Below are 13615 nucleotides of genomic sequence, written 5' to 3' on the forward strand. Positions count from 1 at the left end.
CATTCCTTCCTCCTCCTGGCCACGCCTCCTGTTGCATCATCAGTCTCCTCCTACCTCTTCCCCTCTTGCTCTCTCTCTGGCTAGCACTTCTTTTGGGCTCTGTTTTGCTCTCGCCTCTCTTTCTACTCCAGCCTCACGCAAGGGGGAAACTCAGAGTGGGAGAGAAAAAGGGAGAGAGAGCGAGAGGAGGGAAGGGGGGGGTCGTCTGCTGCTATTTCTACAGTCCGGGCCTCCCCGCCACCGCCGCTCTCCCGCCCTTCCATAGACTGAGAAACCCCCCCCCCCCGCCCTCCGCTCGCCACTCGCTTGGATTTTAACCCTCTGCCTCCAACTTGCAGCTCTTGCAAAAAAAAAAAAAAAATGCTGGCAACAAGTTGTTTCTCCACGAGGCCTTTTTCTTGCACTGTTGTTGGGGGGCGATCACGTATTTTTCCCCCCGATTCCCGCACTTTTGGATCTTCCTGCTTCCAAGTATGCGTTTTGGTACATTTTATTTGGCGAAAAAACTTGACTATTTTTGTGTATTCTTGATGTTTTGCGAGGATTCAGATCAGAAATGGAGCTTCTTCGCCGCCGCCATTGCTAGCCGGACCCGGGGGGGGGGGGGGGTTCATAACCTGCACGCCGTCCCGATGCCCACGACGACGGGGAAGCGTGGGCCCATCTTCAACAAGATCCAGCATCCCTCCCCCCCCCACACCACACCACCCCTCCTCTTCGCCGCTCTCCTGGCCTTCGGCTTGGTTCTGTCCTCCTTTCCGCGCCGCGCGACTCCCGACATGCAGGCGGACGAGCGGCTTTGAGCTGAGACGAGCCGCCAGAGCGCTTTTCTGGGACGGGTGCCAAGTGCAAACAAAAGAAGCCAAGCGATGAGGGATTGAAAACGTTAGTAACTGTGCATTTATTTTTTTGGGGAGGGGGATAGGATAAGGGGGTCTTTTTCTTGCATCAGATTGCCTTGCTTGTGTGTTGTCCACTTTGTGCGCTCCTTGCCTTGTATGTGTGTGTGTGTACTGTAAATGTGCGTGTGCGTGTGTGTGTGTGTGTGTGTGCGCGAGAGTGTCGAGTGTGCGTGTGCGCTTAGATTTAGCAGGCTAGGCTTTGAATACTTTTGCCAGTCTTGGCTCAAGAAGCAAAGGCATCTCACCAGAGAACGAAGGAGAGAGTGCGAGCATATAAACCCTTTAAAATTTTAACGAGTCGCACCATAAGACCGGACCGGACCAGACGGGGTCACGCCGCGCTCGCTTTTACATCCATCAGAGACTTCATTTTTATTTGCTAACATTCCTCATGCGCACAGCACAGCAGCCTCATGGCCTCCTATTGTTTTAGGCCCAACTTGAACTCTTGAGGGGGGGGCGCTCCGACCGCGGCTGGAGGAGGCAGCCAGAGGGATTGCGCCTCGGAAGAACCGGGAGATGGAGGAGCTTGGAAGAGAGTCGTCGAATTCCGCCGCCTCGGAAGACGGGGTGAGTAACGCCGACGCCGAGGTTTCGTTTACGTGATTGGAGTGTAAATAAACACGCTAACTCCAGTCAGGAATGTTTGGCACATGGCGTTGCTTTTGTTGCCGTAACTTTTCCGAGTGGCTGAGGGACGAGTTTTGTGGTGCTGGTGAGAGGATGCAAGAGGAAGGCCTCGCTCCTGGAGCGACTTCATGCGAGGGATGCGGGCCCGAGCGTGTGTCGAGAGCGCGCGAGGCATACGTGGCGCACGAATAAACGCGCCACATTTGTTAGAGTTATTTATTTTTTTAATTTTGTTTTACCAGTTTTTAGCCCGGTTCGTCGAAGGCCGTGTCGGCGTTGCGATTTCGCAACACATTTGTCGAATCCTGTCGGTACTTGTCCCTTTGTGCCGCCCTGATATTTATGGTGACCTGCGAGCCCGTTTTTGTAAAAAAAAAAAATTTAATTGTGAGATATGAATGAAAATAAAGTGTATAAAAAGTGTAGGGAGTGGTATGTGGGAAAAAACTGAAAAAAATCTGCATTGTCCTTTAGTGCTCTTTACGCTCTGCGTACGTGATCACCTTCAAGTTCCATTTCATGAAACAAATTTGCGATCAGACTTGATCTAATTGATGGAGGCCGCGCATGGCGCCACGCTGGAGCGTTCTCTGTCCCACGTGGAAGTTCACCTTATCGTCGGGTGCAGCCCAAACCGAAAGGTTCTGCTCACTGAAGCTGCACAGTCACGAGGCACATTTAACAAACACGCACACGCACTTTTGTTAGATTGCCCCCAAATCGCTAAGCGCTCAAATGTCCTCTTTTCACATCAGGCGGCTTTAGGGAATGTTTTGTTGGCGTATTTTACTCTATTTGTTATTTTGTAAGTGGTATGTTAATTTTAGACGAGTGAATGAACAAGTGCTGGAAAAGGCAAGGAGGGAAAAGTCGGTTTAGGAACTTGAACTTGAACCTTTCTGTGATTATGAACTTGAACTTGGAAAGTGTGCACAATGCCTTTTTCTCTTTTTTTTTTTATTTTTAACGACTGCATGCCACATAGTTGCATTTGTCCAAAGCAAGCAAATGATGAAAAAAAAAAAAACATCATCAATGCTAGTAAAGTTAGAGGCTGAAACATTTTGAAACAAGTTAAAAATAATTGCATCGAAATTCAAGACATTTTTCATACCTTGAATAAAAAATGAGGCTTTGTTGACTGTCATGTGGTGGACAGCTAGTTTTATTACCAAGTCATATCCATGGTCTGCAGGAGTGCACAACACGATCAGAAAATTTAGTTATCATATTTCATTTTCATTTATTTATTTATTTTTTTATCCTTGCTGACATCAATACACAAACTGCAAAACGGACGAGTAATTGAATCCCAGTAACATGATAAAAATAAAAAAACACTTTGGCTTAAAAGAGACAAATGTGACGCATCAGATATTATTTTGCAAATTTTTAAAAAACTAAATGTAAACAGTGTTAATTAAATAAACAAGTAATATTTTTTTAACAGCGGAAATTAATCGAGGGATAACAATGCGGTGGGTATGTCTGTTGCGTGTGTGTCGGTGCTTGCTTGCCTGCGTGTGTGTGTGTGTGTGTGTGCGTGTGTGTGTGTTCCCACTGAGGGCTTACTTTTCTATTTAATGTTTCGATATTTTGTTGTTTGTTATATCGATGCATTCCAATGAGGTCCAACTCAGGAGCTGTCGCTAAACGATGCTTCATTTTGATTGACACTTGCCAGTCACACGTGCTCGAATGACATCCACAGCAATAAAACAGATGTGAATGGTGCCAATCGTAAAAATTGAGCCAATATTTATAATTATTATCTGTGTACTGGCAGACTTTTGGACAGGGCGCTTGTATTGGATTTAATTAATGAAGTGGAATGGGGCCTCGTCGTACTGGATCGCCGGTGCAGTTGCTGTGTGGCGCATGCTCTTATGTAAAAGTCGTAAAAGTTGACCTTTGAGGGGGGCCTTCAATAAAATGATTTTTTTTTACAGATATGATATTGTCATTTTCTAATGACCTTCCCCGAACCGCCTTCAGGCTTAGCTACTGTATATCAGTGCAACGCAGCCACCATGTTGCAAAAGGACTCATGTTGATGGAGAAACATTGCTTTGCGTAACCAAGAAATTTGTTGGATAATGTCCGAAATATTATTCACGCAAAAGAAGCCAAATGTTTTGTAAATGAATTTAAAAAAAAAAGAGGTCCCAATTCCTCTAGCCTTGTTGTGGTAAAAAAAGCAGCATATTTGTATTTTCATTTTATTTGTAGTGTCAATGCAAGGAAAATGGAAAGTTTACATTGTCGCGTGTGTCTGGAATACTGCATGAGTCCGCTCTCAAGAAATTTTTGTTGGATTTTCTACGGAAAATCTGCACACAGTTTGCGGTTATTTGAAACATGTTTATTCATTTTTGACAGTGACTTCAAAATTGTTTAGTTGCACATTGAAGCCTGTTGGACAAAAATTTCCAGCGTAATGATGGCGGTTGGAAAGAAAAATTATGACATAATCAGTGTTGGGGGTACCAACAGTAATTATTGCATTTAGGCAGTAATGAAGTATTATAATGAGTTACTCTTCATATTTTTTCTTTTATTAGACTTTGAATCTCGTAAAGCATTACCAAAAAAAAAAAATAAAAAAAATCGGGACCTCAACAGACATTTAATCAAGTTATTAACTATTTCAATTACCATGATCGGAATTTCTTGACTTATTGAGGACGTAACGAAGCAAGCGATGTTTCCATTCCACGCATTTCTTGTTTTACTATGAGCATTTTCCATGGCTGAGAAGTTGTTAGTGACACGAATCCCTCTCATGGATTCCTAAAATAAAATAACCAAACATACACTCAAAATATAAGCAAGAATAAACCCAATTAAAAATCAGGGAAAAATAGCGTTTTTGTGCTTTTTCGATTGGATTCTAATGAATTTTGTGCCATCAATTGTAAAACATTCTGATTAGCTGTTAGCAATCAAAATGCCAAACATCTGCCTCGTCAATTCACCTTGAATCTTTTTCCATACGTAGTAAGGAGAATTTCAACTAACTGAACTATTTTGTCTATTTTTTTTTGTGCCCAACACGGGGTGGAATACCAGCGTCATGTTTAAGCTAACCTCAGCAGAATTTAGGACAATTTTAGTTTCAAACCCTTTGTAGCAAACTGTTACGTTTTTAATGCAGTGTAAGCGTTTCTGAAATTGTGTGACAATCACACTTTTTAAATTGATTAGAGTGCCGCATGCTCACATGAGAATTAAGTAACATTTTTTTTTTTTTTTTTTACTGGAAAAAGGAACACTGTTCAATGATACCCTAAACCAAACCTTTTTTAAAAAAAAAAAAAAAGAAAAAGAAAACTTGGTCAGCAAATTGTCTTTTGCAATGATTTATTTATTTATTTTTACTTTTACAGTTTCTCACCAAGTTCTCCTCAGAACAATTTCCAGTGGGAGGAATAAGGAAATCTATTTACCCCCCCCCCCCCTTTTTTTTTGCCACCACACTCATAGGTCATTAAGTCCATCACACAGTGGACTGCCCCCCCCCCCCCGTCATTTTTATTTTTTTTCTTCCCCCCCCTGTCTGTGTTAATCTGAATGTCAGCTGGGATGTGGTCACACGTGATCTTTAACCACGGAAACCACAGCAACATGATGTCATGGTGACATCATGGTGAGCTGAAAAGAGACCTTTCACATGGATGCAGGGGCCCTCAATGGCCGCTTTACACAGCTGGAGGCCGGCCAGCTAACATTCGAACTAATTTGTCAAATTACATGTATTACTTTTCGGGTGCCGCTGATGGCTAATGTCATTCACTGTGCGTTTTATGCAAGAGGCTCTTTAGTCGGCGGCATACACGTTTGTCTCTCAGCCCGCTATCTGCCTGGCAACGGCGGCGTCCAGATAACGCCGAGTGGCGCCCACTCCACTTTTCCTTTCCATTGCTCATATATTTCTACAGATTTTGGCTCGCGCTGTTGCCAAGACAATTTTTGGACCTTGCTGAACTGTCGAGTCAGCCAAAATCGTTTCATTCGGAGATACGATTGCAAGCGGTGTGAGGCTTCTCCAGCGAATGTTTAAAAAAAAAAAAATGCAAACGCTGCAGAATTATCTTTCACCTTGAGTTTTGTCGCCATCTTTACAAAGGATTAAATCTGCTATGTCAAGGGATTAGCAAGCACTCTGCTATTGGTTACGGAAAATATGTAATTCCCCTTGCTAACCTGAGCAGAGAAACGTTTTCACCTTGACCGTATCGGTTATTACCCGCAACGAAAACAAAAAATATCATTCAAGACCCGTTGTCAAAACATTCAAAGGAAGAAAATTTGAATTTTGAACTCTGGTGTTGTAATATCATTTTGCCTCCCTTTGCTGAATAGCTCGGTGAAGTCATTTGGTTTTGTTACGTTATAGTCAGTATTTGGAAGTAAAATAAAAACAAAATTTTAAAAGTCGTTCCGTCTGTTAACATGACAGCATTTGTAGCCTAAATTCATTGACATGTGAGCACCGACTTGAGATACGAGCTCTGCATGGTGACGGCGACTCAACTTACTTCACAGCAAGCTGCAATTTGGGCAGATGAAAAAAAAAAATACAATTTACTGTCAAACTCAACAAAAAATAACATTACAAATTCTGTATTTAAACCAACAAGGCTTTCAGTCCGCCATTCTTAATCCTACAATAAAATAGTCTGTTGTTGGAATTTTTTTTTCTGCCAAATAGTGGACCGGGCATCACTCTGAAAGAAAAAAATAAATAAATAAATAAATCTTTCAGTTGGGCCCTCGTCAAAACATTATGTTCATTTACAGATTTGCTTATTTGTCCACCAGATTGCGAATGAACATTTTTTTTTTCTAACAAATCCCATATTGACCAAATATGGTTCCTTTCATTCTAATGGCCTGCCAAATTTCCATTAAACGTTTTACTTTTCTTTATCGTCTTCTACTAGACTGTGGTGTCGTTGTCACCACCTCAACTGTCCTTAATCTTCATTCTCATGTTTGTATTTGTTCCTTGTGGCCAACGTTGCCGCAGGCGGCTGGGATCGAGTGTACCTCTGCTATCTGGCATTAATATTGATCCCGCTTGCTGGTGGTCTGCTAACTACTCTTGATGTCTGTTTGTTCCTTTGTCCTCGAATGGCATAACAAACGGATTAGTGTTTAGTTTCTTTTCTGCCATTGCTTTGAAATGTAAGTTAGGCGTTTTCTCACCCTGCTCGTAGCCATTTGTCGTACTTGCTATATGTAGAGTTTGTCCAGCACATACAGTACTTGCCGAGGGTTCTTGAGTCATAAGCATGCTCACGCACACACATGCGCGCGCGCACACGCTTGTGTGTGCTCTACTCAGAGTGCATTGAGTGCATTGAGCTACGGACATGAATCTGTCTCCATGGGCTGCGGGAGTTGGGTTACTCATGAGTCTATAAACATGTGCTAGCGGCGCTCCAAGGCGCTGAACTGTAATTATAAACCTTCCAAACAATATATAAAAGAGCCTCCGCAGCAAGGCCGTGCCCCGCGCCGCAATTAGCGTCCCTGTACGGAATTATCACCTACTCAGTGAAGGCCTCTAATTGGCAGTGTCCTCCACGGACGGCCTCAAGTTGGACCGGGTCTTTGGCGGCGTTGCCAGAACGTCTGCACGTACCACCGGGTAGGAGATAGAAGGCATAGAGTGTGCAAAAGCAAGTTTTTTTTTTATTTTTATTTTTTTATTTTCTCTTGGGACTATTCTGTTTTAATTAGCAAAATTGTTGTCGTGTTAAAAGGCACTGTTTTAACAATCTGTTTATGTACCTTGTGCATTGACAGTTCAAAATCGTTCTGTACATACAGTAAACAACTCTTTTTTTTTTTTTTTTTAAATAGAAAACTACGGTTTATAGCCTGGTGCGGCTTGTATATGTTTTTTATTTTTTTAAGTTTATTTATTTTATTTATTCCCCCGGGTGCGTCTTATAGTCATGAAAATACCGTAGCTGGTTCGCTGGAAAAAAAAGACTGATTAAGCAATTCATTAGAACCAAGATCTGCCAAATAAAAAATGGGTCCGAGTTGCCTATATTGCTCAATCAATATACTGTATGATATGATTGCAAAACACTTTCATATAATTTCAAACTCATCTTGCAACATTACTCTAAACGAAAAAAAAAAAACTTGGAGCTCGAGTGTCTCATTTGGCCATTCAGCAGAGCAAGAACACACATGCAGCAAAAGACCCGCCATTACTCCTGCTAACCACATGGGCTAAACGTAGCTGCTCCCCTTCCCTTAAAAAAAAAAAAAAATGCAGAGTACATAACCAGTCAGTTACTGAACAGGACTTGCTGCTTAATCAGTGAGCTAGTTGGCGACCTCACGATTTGTTAGTTTGACAACGCCAATGCGACGTAACCAAGCTAGCTAATTCAGAAACGCAATGAACCACCGCATGTCCTAAGGATTGACATTTCCTGGATTTTTGTAATAGTGTTTTTATTTTGTAATTGTTTTTGAGGAGGGAGCAGCACTATTTGTATTATTTAATTGAACCGATTAAGCGTTACAAACTGCACTTGGGCCGTTTGTGTTTCCAGGCTTAGCTAGCAACAAACCTACCCCTTAAATTGTCTTCCCTGGGCTGCCGTCGCTTACTCTGTTTTTTTTATTCCCCTCTCTTTTCAGGCGCTTGAGTTCTGATGTCATCGAGAGGCCCGAAAGCTGCGAAGACCAGCACTGAACGCACTTTCTGTCGTAAGTACCCGAAGGTGTTCTATCGCCACCTGCTGTGAAAATGCCGCCACTCTGTCTGTCGTCTGTTGCTTTGTTATTCGACACAAAGAACACCATCTTTAACTTGCAGACTAGCGCTTGGAGTGCACCCCTAATTGGCCACCAGGCGCAACCTGCCTCGAAAATGGTTTCCACTCCCTTGCCTTCCAGCGCCGCCATTTTGTGTGGCGCTGCCAAACTAGTCGGGCAGCGGGTGGGAGAAAGAAAGACAGAAAATGGGTCCTTATAAAAGGCGACTTTTTTTTTTTTTTTGAACTGCTGCGCCTGTGGTGCTTTTATTCCTGTAGAACAGCCTTCCGGTTCTCCGTAAACTGCACTCAAGCGCCTGTCGGTGTACCTGTCTCCACCCGAACCGCAGCACCCTGCGTCAGCTCGAGCCTGGTCTCCCGCCGTGCACTCGCTAACCTCGGGCTCCGCCCCTCAGCCTCCAGCAAGCTTGGCTTAAGTGCCAGGCGTTTGATTACATGTGCAGATGTTACTCGGATCCTCCCAACTTCTCTGCACTGCAGCGTGTCTCTCGTTAGTCACATGAGGGTTGTTTTTGTTTCATAGCAAATGTGTGTGATAGAAAAAAAAAAGGAAAGGATTTGGCCTCCCAAAAAATTTAACGTAGCATCTTATCTTTGGAAAATGTTGCCGATTCGTCTCGTTTGACCTCAGTTGCTCTGGGTTCTGAGTGGGTTCAGATGAGGGAATGGGGTGTGTGTGTGTGTGTGTGTGTGTTTGTGCAGAAGAGTGCAGCTTGATGGCAAATAACAGTAGGCTTACAGAAATGTTGCTTTATTTTTTTATTTTTTGTCCAGTTAAGCCCCAAATTGTTGCAGTGGCATTTTATCTGGAAAGGTTGTAAGATGTCAGGTTGAGAGGTTTTTGTTCAAAGTAAAAAGTTGACTATTTCCATGATTTAAAAAAAAAATCCAAGATAAAAAAACATTTTCTTGGTTAGAATGCTCCTTGAAGTTACCACAATATTTTTTGCATTTTGGACTTCATGACTGCAAACCAAATAAAATAAAACTGAAGTCAAATTCAAACTTCACAAAATGTAATAAATCCTTTGAGGACATCAGAACAAAACAAGATGGAGCCCATCTTCAGTAAGATGCAGTTGTCATTTTCAGAGAGCTGGTGTATTACTCGGTTTGTCTACGTGTCTGCACCAATGGCGTCGTCGCTTACGACACAGATACGATTCGTGAGCGCATTTATGGCATCTTCTCATTTTTTTTGTTTACACTCATACCTGAGGCAAATCAGTTGTTTGAAAAAGCCATCGTAGGATTCTTTTTGTTTCAACTTCAACTGGGAGCGGCAATAAACAGCTAAGCTGTTTTTTTGTTTAGAATTCCATGCTATCTGCTCTCAACGCCCATTTAGGAAATACAACCTGAGGCTCACGCTTTGCGCCGCTGTGCGAGCGTGATTCAAAACAAACAAAAATAAAAACGGGTGGCGTAAGGTCGACTTTACGGCCGCAGTTTCATCACACGGGAAATCCAGAAGAGCGAGTCTGTCGTGCGTAATAATTAAGCCGATGACAATTTTGAAATAACTTTGAAATGAACTTAAAATTAAATAAATTTAGTTCAAAATGACACACCGAGCCTTAAACAAAGCGGCTGGTTTAAATAATTGTGTATTTAATTTATACTGAACAGAGTGCTTGACTTTTTTTCTAGTCACCTTCTAAAATAAAACTCATCGGAATTCAGCCCTTCTGCCCTTTTTTATTTTCAATAGTAAATAAATAAATAATAATCATTTGACATATATCGAAATCAACCGATATGACATACTTGCATCACGATAGTTTTCAGCCATGTCGCCCGGCCCAAGTTCACTGTATGCGTTTGCTACCTTTCAAGTCATATCGTCGCTGATTTAAGTGGCAAGTATAGAAAAATTCCGCCCTCCAGACCTACTCGGGCTCGTTCGGCCCGCCCCATCTTCGGCTCGATGGCTTCAGTTGCAGGTCACCAACGCGCCCTTGGCTCCATTTTGAGTGCTCCATGTGCGCATATGGGGCGGTGTGGCGTCCATATTGCGATAAAGGAATGAATTATAAACGCTTTCTGCATAAGCACGGTGTTTCTGGGGCGTATCTGTGAGCTCGGAACACTCAGCCTATAGCGAGCAGATGGCTTGCAACATGTGACATATCGCGCCGACTGCCTCATGGCAATGACGCACAGACGCGCGTAGGCACAAGTGTGCATGGACGCGACCCAGAGTTCAAATCCACAAACGCCATCCTTGTCCAACGCACAGTGGGGGGGGGGGGATTATGAAAATGTCTTCATCAAGGGTACATTTCTTTATATTGCGCTTGATTTTGGCAGCAGGCCCGGAGCCGATGGCTGCTGCCAAGCGTCGCGATAGCAGCCCTCAAGCCTCGCTGCCGTTAGCTTGAGCTGCACTCCCAGGCCACGTAGCCGCTAACGAAGCCCCGGCGCGGCTCTGTCGACAGAGCGCCGTAAACGGAACGGTAATCGGCTCTTCAAGGTTACAGACAGCCAACGACGCGAGACTGCCCGCTCCGGCGTCGTGTCTGTCAGCTCAAGTTCATGTAGGAGAGCGGGAGGGTGGGGGGGGCGCCGCAGCGCTATTTAACGCAGACGCTAAATTTAGCAGGCGACAGATGCAGCTCGATGGGGCACTGCCCGAGCTGACTGAGTGAGGAGGCTCTGCGGGCAAAGCTGAGCGTGCCGACATGACTTCTTCTCCTGATACACCAAAGGCCGCATAGCGCCGTCACGATTGCACAAATAACGCACTAAAATGAATACTGTCAAGTCAGTCGCGGCACTTGTTCGGTGAGAAGGCTAACTATAAAATAAACCTTAGCAAGCAACACATGTACTTCAATGCTATGCAACGCTTTTATTTTGAAGTTGTTCACGGCAGCACGTCGTGCTCCCTTGACATGTCCGGACTATAATTGGGGCCAGTTTATATTGACATCCCATATCAACAAATCTTCCTGAAATCATGAATTAAAGTTTCTAAAAAAAAAAATTAAAAAAAAATAAAATTAAGTCATTTACTGCCATTGACGGCTAAAGACGTCAAAGATCCAATTTATTTATTTATTTTTATTTTTTAACTCCGCTGGTCGTGAATGAATTAATTACGCTGAGTGACATACGTCGTTGATGTTGGCGTCAAGTGGTTAGCTGCTAGCCGCTAAGCGAGTGGCCGATAAATGCTGCCAAATATTTTTCAAAAGCAGTTTCATCAGTAAAAATGAGTCCACAGATTTGCCGACAGCCTGACACAGTTGCAGTCCCTGCTTATCATTTTTTAACCAACCAGGCTTACATATTTGTGCTGTTTTAGCCGGTAAAATTGCTATTGTGGTTGTCATTATTCATCCCATACTCGCTCATGTTCCTAGAGAAGAAAATAATTTGCTGCAATGCACCGTTTAAATCGGAAGTTAAAAAATGTTGATGTATCCCAAACTTTTAATAAGATATCCTAATACCAAACTATTCAATAGCTTCAGACCTCATTTTTTGTGACACTAGTCCTGGATTTTTTTCTGACATCTATTAAAATTCAAACTGAACTTCTAAAATGTGTGTAACTGTCATTCCCCTTCCACTATTTTGCAGTTAGGCCTTATTTCCTGACTAGGAGTTTGTGATTCAACCCACTTTGTGCGTTCACTGCCCTAAGAAACGGCGGCAGCGGAAATTCTGCCTAGCAACAAGTGGCATACGCACTCAGTTCTGTTCATCTGAACCTGCTTTCATTTAAGAACAAATTATTTTTTGATAAAAATGCAAATTTGAACACGCAAGACTTTGGACGTCCTTTCCAAAGCCAGTATTGCAAAGTGTACTGTACACTAACACTCCCTTGTTTGCATCCCACACAAGTGCTTGTTAAAAGTCTTTGTGTACATGTGACTGTACGCAGCATGTGAGCGATGAGGAGCAGCTGCTAAGGCTGGGCGAGTTGAGTGGTCTGGTTGACCCCCACTGCTTGCCCTGTCATTACAATCATCAGACTTGTTTTTCGTCTTTTTTTCTTTTTTCGAAGCGCCAAAGATATGGCTGTGGGGCCGCAGAGGGCCAGCCTCCTCGCTCGGTCTAATCCAACCCTCTTCACCTGGCATGTTTACGGCCCCGCTGGTCGGGAGGGTAAGCTCCCGGGGGCCCGTTCATCTCTCTGTTTGACAGGCTCGCCTTAGGTGTGGACGCACGCTTGCATGCATGCACACGATAATAATTCAGATTTTTCTCGAGCCTCGTGTGTAGGTGACTGCGAGGTCAGCCCGTCTGACTTTGCACGCAGTCCCCCCCCCCCTTGTGGCTCGACAACCCCCTCACCCCTGACACCCCCCCATGACATGTGTAACAGGACCTGACCATGCTGCTTCCTCCCTCGCTCCTGTGCACCTCACCATCGCCCCCCCCTTCCCCTCTGGGCTTGGTATAAATAGATGGCTCATGTCTGCTGTGCTACCCTCGGGCACCTGTGGAGGAGCCATGCTTTCGAAACGTTCCATCCCCGTCTCTCTGGATTCCTCCTGTCTGCACCGTCGCACGACCAACATTCACATGGACTGTATATAGATGCATACGGTTGTCTGGAGACGCACGCGGAATAGTTGAGCGTCATGTTGCCGACAGCGCTCGGGGGCAAAGGGCAACGTCGGCAAATATACTAAGCGCTCAATTTCGTTGGGAAAAAAAAAAGTTGGGTTTCTCAACGTATTTGGAATGAATCTGTTTGGGGTTCACCACCAACTGTGTGAACTTGTACAGGCTGTGTTTCAAGGAACATTTTTTTGAACATTCGTTAAAATGAAGCTCATCAATGTTAATGGTCAAATGTAAAAAATTAAGTTTGTGGAAACAAAAACTTTTCAAATTAACTGCCCTGGGTAAACTAAAGCCGACAAACGGCTGACTGTTACCTCTGAAACGTGCAGCAATAAAATTTAGTTAGGAAAAGAAAGTTTCCTCCTCGTCATGCTGCACAGGCCCAGGCCGAGAATTCTGGTTATAAACCAAAAAGATATTTGCTGCTGTTTGTGTGTAAAATACACTTAGCCGCGTAAACTAGCCAACGTGGCTACTTCCTGTTCGTGTTATTCCGACACCCTCGTGAACAAGAGCCGTTTATCACCTTCAAATGCATCACTTTCAAAAAGTTGTTTCCAAGAAACAGAGTGTAAATACAACACAAGACAATTTAATCAAGCTCCACAGTTTATCGGCAGAAAAAAAAAACATTGTTCCGATTGATCCATTTTGAGTCCACGAGGCTTGTCCTTATGCTTTGGCAGGAACGACTTTAGA

General features: G+C 43.6%; 1 long non-coding RNA gene across 3 annotated transcripts in view; it reads left to right on the plus strand.

Moving 5' to 3' along the window:
* Positions 1-13615, plus strand: part of LOC148315813 (uncharacterized) — a 35493-nt gene that overhangs the window by 17741 nt on the left and 4137 nt on the right. For 2 of the 3 annotated variants that reach the window (XR_015840526.1, XR_015840524.1), the window contains 2 exons: positions 1336-1472; positions 8199-8267. This is a non-coding gene — a long non-coding RNA (uncharacterized LOC148315813). Of the gene's footprint in view, position 1; positions 886-1335; positions 1473-8198; positions 8268-13615 lie in introns of those variants that run through there. The other variant, XR_015840525.1, reaches the window with a different exon arrangement.

The sequence above is a fragment of the Idiotropiscis lumnitzeri genome, unplaced genomic scaffold (assembly GCF_059441095.1).
Source record: "Idiotropiscis lumnitzeri isolate Australia: NSW breed Sydney's pygmy pipehorse unplaced genomic scaffold, RoL_Ilum_1.0 HiC_scaffold_35, whole genome shotgun sequence".
NCBI classification, from domain to species: Eukaryota; Metazoa; Chordata; class Actinopteri; order Syngnathiformes; family Syngnathidae; genus Idiotropiscis; species Idiotropiscis lumnitzeri.